Source organism: Salmo salar, chromosome ssa29, assembly GCF_905237065.1.
Source record: "Salmo salar chromosome ssa29, Ssal_v3.1, whole genome shotgun sequence".
Classification (NCBI taxonomy): domain Eukaryota; kingdom Metazoa; phylum Chordata; class Actinopteri; order Salmoniformes; family Salmonidae; genus Salmo; species Salmo salar.
In genome coordinates this window covers 10,036,833-10,050,890 of record NC_059470.1, presented here as the reverse complement: position 1 = coordinate 10,050,890, position 14,058 = coordinate 10,036,833, and the positions used below count along the sequence as shown (strand labels likewise).

The window sequence follows — 14,058 nt, the reverse complement described above, 5'->3', positions numbered from 1 at the left end:
GCGGCTTCTTCGGATTAACTTTGAATGTCGTTGAACTTCCAAGAGTTGACGTAACATTGGACCAGAGCTAGCTAGCCAGAATTAAAAACACGTCTTACCTTTTTGTAGTTAAGCCAAGCCTCCCTCTCGCTATTTCCCCACCTGCAAAATTTCTGTTGCAATTTGCGCCCTACATTTGTCTGTCCATCGCGCATGTAAACAATAGCTTGCCCGCTCCATAGCAAGCTCCTCTATCTGCACTGATTGAGGAAGTAATTTCATGTAGAACCAAAAAAATACTATTTCAGAGGTTTAAAAAGGAACAGAAAGGAACTCTATAATCCGGTACTTTTTTGGGGGGTCGAACCAGAACTTTATTTTGTAGGTCTGAACAGTGGAACGGAATGAAAGAAATCATGGTTATGTTCAGAACGAAGCGATTGGAAAATAACTTAGGTTCCAACTCCTGCTACATACACAATGTAATTTGCAGCAGGATGAATGGAAACTAGGGAATCATGTAGAAGACCGCGGAGAGGAGAGGTTTCCGGCACAGAGTCCATCATTAACTAATAAGCCAGGCCAGGCGAGGCAAGAGGAGAGTGGGTAATTGCTGCTGTACCATCCATGCTACAGCCAATGATGCCACAGCACACAACAACATGCAGTGATGAGGTTAACAGAAGAATGTCCTTAAGGGGGAAGTACCTAGCACCTAGCATCTACAACAAGGGAAAACATTCACCTTGCACAGATTGAATTTAAGAGAAATAAGGCTTAGACAGACAGAGCAGGAGGATTCCGCTGATTTAAGGGGGGAATAGTTTACCGCTATCAGAGATAAGAGACGGCAAGGAAGTGCGAGGGGAGGAGGGAAAAACTCATTAAATATGCTACTTGTTCTTGGCCAAATTAACTAAAACCGTGTGAAACCATGTGACTTACAGTAGACTTGCTGTGTCACTCACCTCTTGCTCTACGTGAGAGCTCACCGTCTCTCAATTGGTGACACTGCGACAGCCCTGAAAAACTACTGTATGCATGTGACGTTTTGTTGTTGTTTGTTTATTTTCTCTTCATTTTGTTAATTAATTTTTCCCTTTTTATGTACTTAATTTAATAATAATAATTTTGTTGGCGTCAATAATTGCTGATCCCTGGCCATGACCCCACTCTCCCAGGGTGTCTTGGGGGGAGTTGGGATATGCAAAAAACACATTTCCATTTCACACCAACACATTTGTACAACACTTGTATGTGTTTGTGGAACAGGTCAAATATAAGTACCCTGTATTTGACCTTTTGATTTGTCCTATTTCACACATGTACGCATGCGTGAATTGGAAATGTGTTTTTTGCTTATCCCAACTCCCCCTGAGATACCCTCGGAAAGTGTGTACTTATCTTTTGAGCACTTATCTGACCTTCTGCCCTAGATTTTATCCATCCTTTTATCTTATTACATGTTTTTCCTCCTCATTGTCTGAAGAATATTTCCTTCCTCAGGGTTCAGTCCTCTCACTTAATGCATGCTGTCCATTGCACTCAGGCTATAGAGAGGGGGGTTGGACCCTTAGGAACCTCAGCCACTGATAACAGATATTAGTTTTTCCCCATATACTCTGATAGTCTTAAGGCGTACGCATGCTTCCCAGCCGAAAAAGTTCGGTGGAGTTTGTGCATATATTATGATGGCATTTTGTGATGTTAATGTTCGTTTTGGACTTAGGTTCGTGTTTTTCTTCAGCTGTTCAGGCACACAACATTTTTTCTGGAGGCAAGCCGAAGTTGGAGCCAAAGTTTATGCCCCATCGTCGGTGATTGGTCAACAGTAGGGATTCTTCAATAAAGTCGTTGTAGTCATTCAATGAGAGATGATTCATTTTCTTGCACATTTTTTCATTGAAAAACACTGCACCGAACATCTTAGTTAGATGTAAAATTGCACGACTAAGATCTCTTTGGCAAAAACGTCAAAATGAAAGACAGATTTCTTAAGTTTCTCAAATAAATTCTGACTATATTGAGAAATTGTATACTGGCTACGGCGTCTCAAAATTGACAAACAGTACTATTATCGTTTATTTCTCTTTTTTCAAGCGAAAGTCTGTTATGTGAGTATGCGAGCGCACTCATTTGGTTCAGCTAGCCGAGTTCGGCTAGGCACCAGCCGAACTGAAGCATGCTTACGCCTTTATCCTACCCCCATCTCTGGTTGTTGGGGGCTGATTTACTGCAGCACAACTCTATGTAGGCTGACAAAGAGGACCAACTGACTGGCTGGATAAAGCAGAACGGGAACAATGTGTTCATATACGTATGTTAATCATACTAATGACTTTATATTGATATGGAGTATGTAGCCTTCACCATGTTTCCGGTACAGTTGCCATTGGTCCAAAACTGTCATAGTGTGTTGTTCTGAACAACAGCCAACAGACTGAACTCATTGATACAACAGCAACCCAACACAGGCATTGTATAATTCATTATTTGTTTATTCCAAAATACAAATGGAATCATTAAATCTAAGAAAAACCACCTAAAGAAATCGCCTGCAACAAGACCGCTAGCCTCTTCGCTCCGGGAGACCTGTACACATTGGGCTCCTGTCGCTAAAGGCTACATCCCGTAACCCTAAAACATATCTAGGCTACCAGCCCTCTGATTTACATCTTTATAAAATACATTTCCCCTCATCGGAGGCAAATCTATATTCCGGAATACCTTACCAGTCACTAAGGTCTATACAACGTGTGAAAAGAAACACTTCTATACAACATTTCCAGAGTTGACCAAATTCACTCCATATCTCACTAAAGGTGCACTGCCATCTGGGATCATGCGGCAAACTCACGTGGCTTCTAGGCCTACATGGTATGGGGACTAGGAAGTGACCTTCTGATTTTCTTTTACTGTAGTTTACATATTTTATAAGCCGTAGAGATTGGTCAGGCATTCTGGATCATAGGCATGCCTTCTGTGTTAGGAAAGGTTTCTCGGAAATAGATCAACCAGAGGGCTCATAAATATGTTTTAGGGATACGTTCCAGGAGCAAAGAGGCTACAAGGACACTTTACTCGTGTACCCTTGTATAAAACCTTGTATAAAACCCACTTCCTACATAATTTACATTAAGTCAGAGAATGCCGTGATGGAGTCCCCAAATTGGAATGGCTACAATTCTATAGACCATAGACCATATAGCTGTAGTTTTGGCTACATGGATGGAAATGGTTCAACTCTGAGACTATCGATCACTACAGAATAAGAGCAAATCCTAGACGTAGAATTACTAGTCTGCAGCTAGTAGTTACGTAAACCTAGGATAAAAATACCGACAACTGCCGAAACATCTTTTCTAAGAACATGGTACGCATGACGTATCCATAATGAACACAACCCAATCGACTTTCTGTCAATTGACTCTTCAGCAGACGGACCAGCGATTCCAACACAGAAGACAACAATGACATACAGGCATAAATATATACATTGCAATTATTCTGGAATGATTGGCTGTTCATGTGCAAAGGATTAGCATTTCAATGAATAGAATTATCAACTGTGTGTAGTGAATCCATTTTGTCTTTCCGCTCTCTCGTCTCCACCCCTTTACTTGGTCTACAAAGCCGTCATATCGCTAGGGACTTTTTCTTTGAATCATGTAGTAACCCAAATATCTACTGTTTGTTTGTTATGCAATTTTGTGTGATTATTTAGTTACTTAGTAAATAAATAATTATGCCAATTTGAATATCGCTGATTCATGATTTAGGCTAGGGTTCGTGCAGATATCCATGGGTTTGCGACGTTCAGTAATGAGTACTGATGAGTTAATAATAATTAATAGAAGACTAACTGATCAAATATTGAAATATCTGAAGAGTTATATTCCTTTTTACATTTTACATTTTATATTCGGAAGATTATAACTCTAAATCTCAACATTTTCCATTGTGCCCAGACTTCCTAGTTAATTATTGTTTACATGATTATATTAATCACGTACTAATTCAACCTAGAGAACTGATTTGATATAAATAAGTCTTCACATTTAATGATAGTCCAGACACGACAGTACAATACTTATTCTAAAATGTATGAAATAGTTTTTTCCCTCATCAATCTACACACAATACCACATAATGATAAAGCAAAAATGTATTTTTTTCAAATGTTTTCCTAATTTATATAAATACAAAATCTATATATATTTTTTTTTAAATCACTTTTACATAAGTATTCAAACCCTTTTGTCACGCTCGTCGTAAGGATTGGACCAAAATGCAGTGGGTACGTGAATGCTCATTTTCTTCTTTATTAAATAAATGAACACTGAACAAAAAGAACGACGAAAACAGTCCTGTCAGGCACACAGCTAAAGAAGAAACAACTACCCACAAAAACCCCATGAAAAACACCCCTACTAAATAGGATCTTCAATTAGAGGCAACGAGGAACAGCTGCCTCCAATTGAAGGTCAAAACAATAAACTAGACATAGAAATAGAAAAACTAGAAAATAGAACATAGAAATACAAAACATAGAACACTACCCAAAAACCCCGACAACACAAAACAAACACCCCCTGCCACGTCCTGACCAAACTACAATAACAAATAACCCCTTATACTGAAAATAAACCCCAAAACAAAAATAATCCTAACTAAAGGGAGGGAAGGGAGGGTGGCCACCGTCACCGATGGTTCTTGTGCTACACCCCCCCCCCACCCCAACCTCCTACTACGGAGGTGGCTCAGGCTCCGGCCTTACTCCCTAACCTAACCTGTCCACCCCCGCTAAATGCTTTTTATATTTTACCCATCCCGAAGTCTCTGGGCTATGGCGCATCGCTGATGCGCGTCACTGGAGACCTCGGGCTGATGCGTGTCACTGGGAGCTCCGGACTGGAGGGCGTCTCTGTCGGTTCCGGACTGTGGGCCGTCTCTGTCGGTTCCGGACTGTGGGCCGTCTCTGCTGGCTCCGGACTTGTGGGCCGTCTCTGCTGGCTCCGGACTTGTGGGCCGTCTCTGCTGGCTCCGGACTTGTGGGCCGTCTCTGCTGGCTCCGGACTGTGGGCCATCTCTAGACGGGGCACTATCGCCGGAAGCTCTGGACGGGGCACTGTTGCCGGACACTCTGGACGGGGCACTGTTGCCGGACACTCTGGACCGGGCACTGTTGCCGGACACTCTGGACGGGGCACTGTTGCCGGACACTCTGGACGGGGCACTGTTGCCGGACACTCTGGACGGGGACTGCACACTGAAGGCCTGATGCGTGGGGCTGGCTTAGGAGGCGCCAGACTAGGGACATGCACCACAGGGCTAGTGCGAGGAGCAGGAGCAGGACGAGCTGGACTGGGCTGACGCACTGGAGGCCTGGTGCGTGGGGCTGGTACTGGAGGTACCAGACTGGAGACACGCACCCCAAGGCTAGTGCGAGGAGCGGGAACAGGACGTACTAGACTGGGCTGACGCACTGGAGGCCTGGTGCGTTTTTCTGGCTTTGGAGGTGCCAGACTAGAAACACGCACCTCAGGGCTAGTGCAAGGAGCAGGAACTGGATGCACCGGGCCATGAGTAGGCACTGGAGGTCTGGAGCGCACCTCCTGCACAACCCGTCCTGGCTGGATGGTAATAGTAGCCCTGCACGAGCAGAGTGCTGGTACAGGGCGAACTGGGCTGTGCAGAGGCCTGATGGCTGCCATGCGTAGAGCAGGCGTAGGGTAGCCTGGGCCTAGGAGGCGCACTGGTGGCCAGATGTGCTGTGCAGGCATCCTCCTTCCAGGCTGGATGCCCACTCTAGCACGGCACTTGCGAGGGGCTGGGATCGCTCGCACCGGACTGTGCGTGTGCATGGGCGAGATCGTGCGCACTTCTGCATACACCGGCACTCTCCACTCCACACGCTCCCCATAATAAGCACGGGGAGTGTGCTTTGGGCTCACCCTTGGCCCAGCCAAACTACCTGTGTGCCCCCCAAAATTTTTTATTGGGGGTGCCTCTCAGGCTTTCTTGCTAGCCGTGTCCCAACATAGTGTTCTCTGTCCTCTCCAGCCTTCCTCCATGGTCCTTCTTCCGCTAGTATCTGCTCCCCAGTCCAAAACTCCTTATAGCTCTGCTGCAGCTCCTTCCTCCGCTGCTTGGTCCGTTGGTGGTGGGTAGTTCTGTCACGGGTGTCGTAAGGATTGGACAAAAATGCAGCGGGTACGTGAATGCTCATTTTCTTCTTTATTAAATAAATGAACACTGAACAAAAATAACGACGAAAACAGTCCTGTCAGGCATACAGCTAAACAAGAAACAACTACCCACAAAACCCCCATGAAAAACACCCCTACTAAATAGGATCTTCAATTAGAGGCAACGAGGAACAGCTGCCTCCAATTGAAGGTCAAAACAATAAACTAGACATAGAAATAGAAAAATTAGAAAATAGAACATAGAACACTACCCAAAAACCCCGACAACACAAAACAAACACCCCTGCCACGTCCTGACCAAACAACAATAACAAATAACCCCTTAAACTGGTCAGGACGTGACACCTTTACTCAGTACTTTGTTCAAGCACCTTTGGCTGTAATTACAGCTGCGCCTCATCTCAGCTCACTGGTCACGATAACAACACCCACCCGTAGCATGCGCTCTATCAGGTATATCTCACTGGTCATCCCCAAAGCCAACACCTTCTTTGGCCGCCTTTCCTTCCAGTTCTCTGCTGCCAATGACTGGAACGAATTGCAAAAATCGCTGAAGCTGGAGACTTATATTTCCCTCACTAACTTTAAACATCAGCTATCTGAGCAGCTAACCAATCGCTGCAGCTGTACACAGCCCATCTGTAAATAGCTCACCCAATCTACCTACCTCATCCCCATATTGTTTTGATTTACTTTTCTGCTCTTTTGCACACCAGTATTTCTACTTGCACATCATCATCTGCTCATCTATCACTCCAGTGTTAATTTGCTATCCGTAATTACTTTGCTACTATGGCCTATTTATTGCCTTACCTCCTCACGCCATTTGCACACACTATATGTAGACTTTCTTTTTTTCTATTGTGTTATTGACTGTACACTTGTTTATTTCATGTGTAACTCTGTGTTGTTGTTTGTGTCGCACTGCTTTGCTTTATCTTGGCCAGGTCGCAGTTGTAAATGAGAACTTGTTCTCAACTAGCTTACCTGGTTAATTTAAATAAAGGTGAAATAAAAATAAAAAATTGTTTTCTTGGGTATGACACTACAAGCTTTGTTACGTTAATACACCTGTATTTGGGGAGTTTCTCCCATTCTTCGCTGCAGATCCTCTCAAGCTCTGTCAGGTTGCATTGGGAACGTTGGTGCACAGCTATTTTCAGGTCTCTCCAGAGATGTTAGATCGTGTTCATGTGCGGGCTCTGGCTGGTCCACTCACCGACATTCAGAGACTTGTCCCGAAGCTACTCCTGCGTTGTCTTGGCTGTGTGCTTGGGGTCGTTGTCCTGTTGGAAGGTGAACCTTCGCTCCAGTCTGAGGTCCTGAGCGCTCTGGATTAGGTTTTCATCAAGGATCTCTCTGTACTTTGCTCTATTCATCTTTGCCTCAATCCTGATTAGTCTCCCAGTCCCTGCCTCAGAAAAACATCTCCACAGCATGATGCCGCCAGGTTTCCCCCAGATGTGACGCTTGGCATTCAGGCCAAAGAGTTCAATCTTGGTTTCATCAGACCAGATAAACTTGTTTCTAATGTTTTGAGAGTCTTTAGGTGCCTTTTGGCAAACTCCAAGTGGGCTGTCATGTGCCTTTTACTGAGGACTGGCTTCCGTCTGGCCATTCTATCATAAAGGCCTAATTGCTGGAGTGCTGCAGAGATGTTTGTCCTTCTGGAAGGTTCTCCCATTTTCACAGAGGAACTCTAGAGCGCTGTCAGAGTGACCATCAGGTTCTGGTCACCTCCGTGACCACGGCCCTTCTCCCCCGATTGCTCCGTTTGGCCGGGTGGCCAGCTCTAGGAAGAGTCTTGGTGGTTCCAAACTTCTTCAATTTAAGAGGGATGGAGGCCACTGTGATCTTAGTTACCTTCAATACTGCAGAAATGTTTTGGTACCCTTCCCCAGACCTGTGAATCGACAGAATCCTGTCTCTGAGCTCTACGGAGAATTCCTTCGACCTCATGGCTTGGTTTTTACTCTGACATGCACTGTCAACTGTGGGACCTTATATAGACAGGTGTGTGTCTTTCCAAATCATGTCCAATCAAATGAATTTATCACAGGTGGACTACAATCAAGTTGTAGAAACATCTCAAGGATGATCAATGGAAACAGAATGCACCTGAGCTCAATTTCGAGTCTAATAGCAAAGGGTCTGAATACTTATGTCAATAAGGTATTTCTGTTTTTTACTTTTAATGCATTTGCAAAAATGTCTAAAAACCTGTTTTCGCTTTGTCATTATGGGGTATTGTGTGTAGATTGCTGAGGAAATTGTTTTATTTAATACATTTTAGAATAAGGCTGAAACGTAACAAAATGTGGAAAAAGTCAAGGAGTCTGAATACTTTCCGAAGGCAAGTTACATTTAAATTGACATTGCATCCTTCTCTTACCAGTTGTTGTGGCTGGCAATGTGACCTTCTTGATCTGCAGTGACAAGTTTAATGTAAATATTAGTATCACAGAAGCCAGTAGTAGGCAAGACAAACATATTTTCACGATTTTCACAATATCCTCAAAATCATTCAATCATAGCACGTTTTTGGCTCATTCAGTGGTATTTACCTGATTAAGTAGAATCCTGTTGGAAAATAATGTTAAAAGTACATTTATATTCCTACTTCCTGTTGTCATTTATTTTTTTATTCATAGCGAAACACCGGTTTTACTGTAAATGTACAAATTCATAATCAATATGCTGAAATAAGTTGAGATATTTTGAAGACCAATACATAAATATTACTCCCTACACACCAATGTGTCACACTTGTGTTCAGATTACTTGTACTTTGCTAAATTAGTACCTTATTAACTGCACATGCACCAACTTTTAACAGTCACTTTGGACTGAAATTGATTCGCTTGTTCTACTTTAATCAATTGCCTGCGCAAATTAATCACATACATCAATATTTTATTGAAATCAATGGAACTGGGACAATAACCGTGGCGATATGTACCGTTTGCGCTCTTCCAACAGACAAACCTCAATGAATTTGGGTATAATACATAAAGCAGTCGATAGATGACAACCTGTGGTAGCCATTTATCATTATATAAAATCATTCCCAGCGTCAAAATAGTTAAATATTTCGAATTAAGATGATAGTAAATTAAGCACATTCACCTTTATGCTCCAGATACTCAACTAGTCTAAAGAAGGTCAGTTTTATTGCTTCTTTAATTAGAACAACAGTTTGCAGATGTGTTAACATAATTGCAAAAGGGTTTTCTAATGATCAATTAGCCTTTTAAAATGATAAACTTGGATTAAATAACCCAACGTGCCATTGGAACACAGGAGTGATGGTTGCTGATAATGTGCCTCTGTAGATATTCCAAAAACAATAAGCCTTTCCAGCTACAATAGTCATTTACAACATTAACAATATCTACACTGTATTTCTGATCAATTTGATGTTATTTGAATGGACAAAAAAATGCTTTTTTTTCAAATACAAGAAAATGTCTAAGTGACACCAAACATTTGAACGGTAGTGTATATATATATTGATATACTAGATTCTTGACATATCTCAGTCTAATATACACTACATGACCAACAGTATGTGGACACCTGCTGGTCGAACATCTCATTCCAAAATCATGGGCATTAATATGGAGTTGATCCCCCTTTGCTGCTATAACAGCTTCCACTCTTCTGGGAAGGATTTCCACTTGATGATGGAACATTGCTGTGGGGACTTGCTTCCATTCAGCCACAAGTGCATTAGTTAGGTTGGGCACTGATGTTGGGCGATTAGGTCTGGCTCGCAGTCAGCATTCCAATTCATCCCAAAGGTGTTCGATGGGGTTGAGGTTAGGGCTCTGTGCAGGCAATTCAAGATCTTCCACACCGATCTCGACAAACCTTTTCTCTATGGACCTTGCTTTGTGCACTAAATTGGAAAGGGCCTTCCCCAAACTGTTGCCACAAAGTTGGAAGCACAAAATTGTCTACAATGTAATTGAATTCTGTAGCGTTAAGATTTCCCTTCACAGGAACTAAGGGGCCTAGCCCGAACCCTGAAAAACAGCCCCAGACCATTATTCCTCCTTCACCAAACTTTACAGTTGGCACTATGTATTGGGGCAGGTAGCGTTCTCATGGCATCCGCCAAACCCAGATTCGTCCATCAGACTGACAGATGGTAAAGTGTGATTCATCACTCTAGAGAACGTATTTCCACCGCTCCAGAGTCCAATGGTGGCGAGCTATACACCACTCCAGCCGACACTTGGCATTGCACGTGGTGATCTTAGGCTTGTGTGCGGCTGCTCGGCCATGGAAACCCATTTCATGAAGCTTCCGACAAACAGTTATTGTGCTGACATTGCTTCCAGAAGCAGTTTAGAACTTGGTAGTGAGTATTGCAACCGAGGACAGACAATTTTTACTCGCTTCAGCACTCGGCAGTTCCATTCTGTGAGCTTGTGTTGCCTAACACTTTTCGGCTGAGCCGTTGTTGCGCCTAGACTTTTCTAATTCACAATGACAGCACCTACAGTTGACCGGAGCAGCTCTAGCTGCTCTAGCTCCCCAATTTCGTGGTATCCAATTGTTAGTTGTTACTGTCTTGTCTCATCGCTACAACTCCCACCCAGACTCGGGAGAGGCGAAGGTCGAGAGCCACGCGTCCTCCGAAACACAACTCAACCAAGCCGCACTGCTTCTTAACACAGCGCACATCCAACCCGGAAGCCAGCTGCACCAATGTGTCGGAGGAAACACCGTACATCTAGCGACCTGGTCAGCTTGCACTGCGCCCGGCCCGCCACAGGAGTCGCTAGTGTGCAATGAGACAAGGATATCCCTGCCGGCCAAACACTCCCTAACCCGGACGACGCTAGGCCAATTGTGCGCCGCCCCATGGGCCTCCCGGTCGCGGCCGGCTGCGACAGAGCCTGGGCTCGAACCCAGAGTCTCTGGTGGCACAGCTAACACTGCGATGCAGTGCCTTAGACCACTGCGCCACCCGGGAGGCCCTTGCAGGGCAGAAATTTGACATAAGCATTTCGCTGCACCCGCTATAACATCAGCTAAACTGTGTACGTGAACAATACACTTTCAGAACATTTTGTTTAGTCACCAATACATCAGATAATGATATGTTCACCATTTAGTCAATTTCCCTACCATTTAATCCAATAGCAAAAAATACAAACATTTCTAAACTGTTATTTTTGAAGTGCTCAATAGAAAGAACAGTAAGTGGTAAATATAATTTTCCATACAGCATTTCTTTATACTTGACAAGCATATTTTTTTATCCAATTGCAGATTGTTACACAGTACATACCTGTATGTAGGACAAATCATTAGAAATAAGGGTATTGTAAAGCCATTGGCTACTGTAAAAACTTGTATGCCATTTCTGCCCAATGAAACATTGCACAAGATCACCTTTTCTACGTGACTTGTCAACAGATACTGTATCGCCTGTCTACCTGCATTAAAATTCATCAGCTGACAGTGTATCAATGGAATTCAGATAATGAGTGGAATATATTGTTATATACAACCCAGGTGTTTCAGCAGTGCATTGTACACTACACTATAATTCCAAATGGTGGCACATAGAGTGACTGTTTCCACTTTGTCCTATTGTAGCACACTGGCTGATGGAGAATGATGATGTAGTATTTTCAGTCACATCCATATATGATTTGGTTTTACCTTCCAACATAGATTGATGTCAAAATAACAGATTTATGTAGAATTGTAAAGAAAATATAGAATTGTACTGTGTTCAGCAGTTATCAAACTATATACGTTAGCGAGTTATTCGTTTTGAGCAGTTTGATTAAGTGATAGTTAATTGTATTGTAAACAAATGACAAGAAAATCATGTCAAAAGTAAAGTGGATATTGCATTTTGAAAAGCAGATGCTTAGATTGAATATACTGTATATCCAAATTGAAATAGTGATTAGATGCAGTGAACAAGTGAAAATGTGCTTAGAGTTTTGAAACCTGAGACATTTTGATGATCTGTTTCGATTTATGTGCTTAAGAGTTGTGAAAATGGACTACATATCACACCAAAGTGATTAAAAAAAACGGATAAAAACGAATTTCCCTGTTGAGGTTATCTAGCTTCTCGCTGCATGCTTATTGCCTGGATGGGGGCCCATGGCAGCCAAGGGGGGTAAACACAGTTGAGCTTCCCTTTTTTAAAGCTACTGCTACAATTTCAGAATCTAACAGGCTGTTACTGCAATTTCAGGTGAAAACTCAATAAAACAATTCTAAAATGTAATGAAATTGTCTATATATTTCAACTGTTTCAAAAACATTGCTCTCCTATCTAGCTATTAGTATATTTACTGTATGTATGAATGTTTAAGCTCAATGAGACAATTCTGTTTACACTGCCCTGCTTATAGGGGGCAACTGTCAGACCAGTGTGTGAGCTAGCGTTCGAGATGTAAGAGTTTACATTACAGTAATGTCTCTCGAGAATCGATACATCTCGAGAATTTCTCGAAATTCTCCTTAATTCTTGTAATTGAGAATAGCCCCCTTTAATATCAGTTGGTGCATGCGTGCCCCCTACAATCCATCAGTTTAATATCAGTTGGTGCGTGCGTGCCCCTTACAAAAATCCATCAGTCGAAAGTCTATATTTGACCGCCACTTGCTCAATTAGGGAAATTAAATGAAGCAACATCACATAGCTAACCGACAATAAAGAGGATACATAGGCGATGTTATTTTGACCAGCAATCAATTTCAGATGTAGAATAGAGTACACTGAAGCCCAATGTGTATCCCAATACCATTGGTTGTTTTTCCTTCACCGCAAGTCTCCCATTTCCTCCCAAGTCGGAACCAGTATGTTAAATGTAGGCTGCTTCGTTAAAATGCGTCTCTTTGCGACAGGACCCAAATGTTTGTTTATTTCACCGTCCTATAACGATGCGCTCGCTCACTCATACATCGGATCGTGGTGCGTCGGGGATCCCTCCGACGCACTCTTATCACTTGATAGGCTAATATATGTCACTCAATTAGCAAGCAATACAACGAAATGGTAAGCTTGACAGTGACTTGAACAGGGTTGATGCACTTATAGGTGTTGAAATATGGACTGGACATCAACAAAGCGGCATGTCATGGGTTTTAACTGTAAAAAGCAAACCATCAAAGGCAAGCGATATTTGCTTACCCCCCTTAGTTTCAGTATTACTATTAGCAAATAAAAAATGGCCAATTCCTTCATATTTGTAAACCAAATAAAATGTCCCATTACATTACCTGGTGAAATGTGTTTAATTAAAATTCAACATAAAGTAAAGTAGCCCAGCCGTAATATAAATTAGACGCCAGATTTCAATAGTATCATAGTCATAGCATACATTGTAGTAAATGAAAAATGTAACTATTCCAATATTTTACAATGAAACAAACCAAACTCAGATTATGTCTAATTTGTGCATTTACCTTAAAGTGCGTTGATAGAAAACAGCAAGCACTTCCTGGTTATAATCCTAAACAATTCGACACCTTTGAATATTAGCTTTATCTTCTGCTAATGAAATCTCGACTGGAGACATTGGAGCTCCACTGTTTGTTTGTCAAGTCCCAGTCTGTAGGCTACTGGCTAACTGTACCTGACCGTCTGTGAGCCGCTGCAGCATCACAGATCGCATGGAACTGCGTTTGGGCTGAGCACGGCATTGGGGAAAAACTGGACTGGAGTTCAGCACCTCGGGACCGAACCAGCTGCCTAATGTATGTACCAGACAATTGATTTGCACTGTCATTGCATCCCCACTATAAGAACTGATTAAGTAAAACCGGTTTCAACTTTCCCAGATGTGGAATCAGCGAAATGTAGGCTAGGCCTAACTAGAAAAATTGTGAAGAT

General features: G+C 42.6%; 1 protein-coding gene across 1 annotated transcript in view; it reads right to left on the bottom strand.

Annotated features, from left to right (window-relative positions):
* The window catches only part of LOC123731526 (disks large-associated protein 1), a 204,099-nt gene extending 190,291 nt beyond the window's left edge, over positions 1–13,808 (bottom strand). The window contains exon 1 of the mRNA XM_045710555.1: positions 13,632–13,808. The gene's annotated coding sequence lies outside the window, so the exon portion shown is untranslated. The remainder of the gene's footprint in view (positions 1–13,631) is intronic.
* Positions 13,809–14,058: the final 250 nt, after the last annotated feature.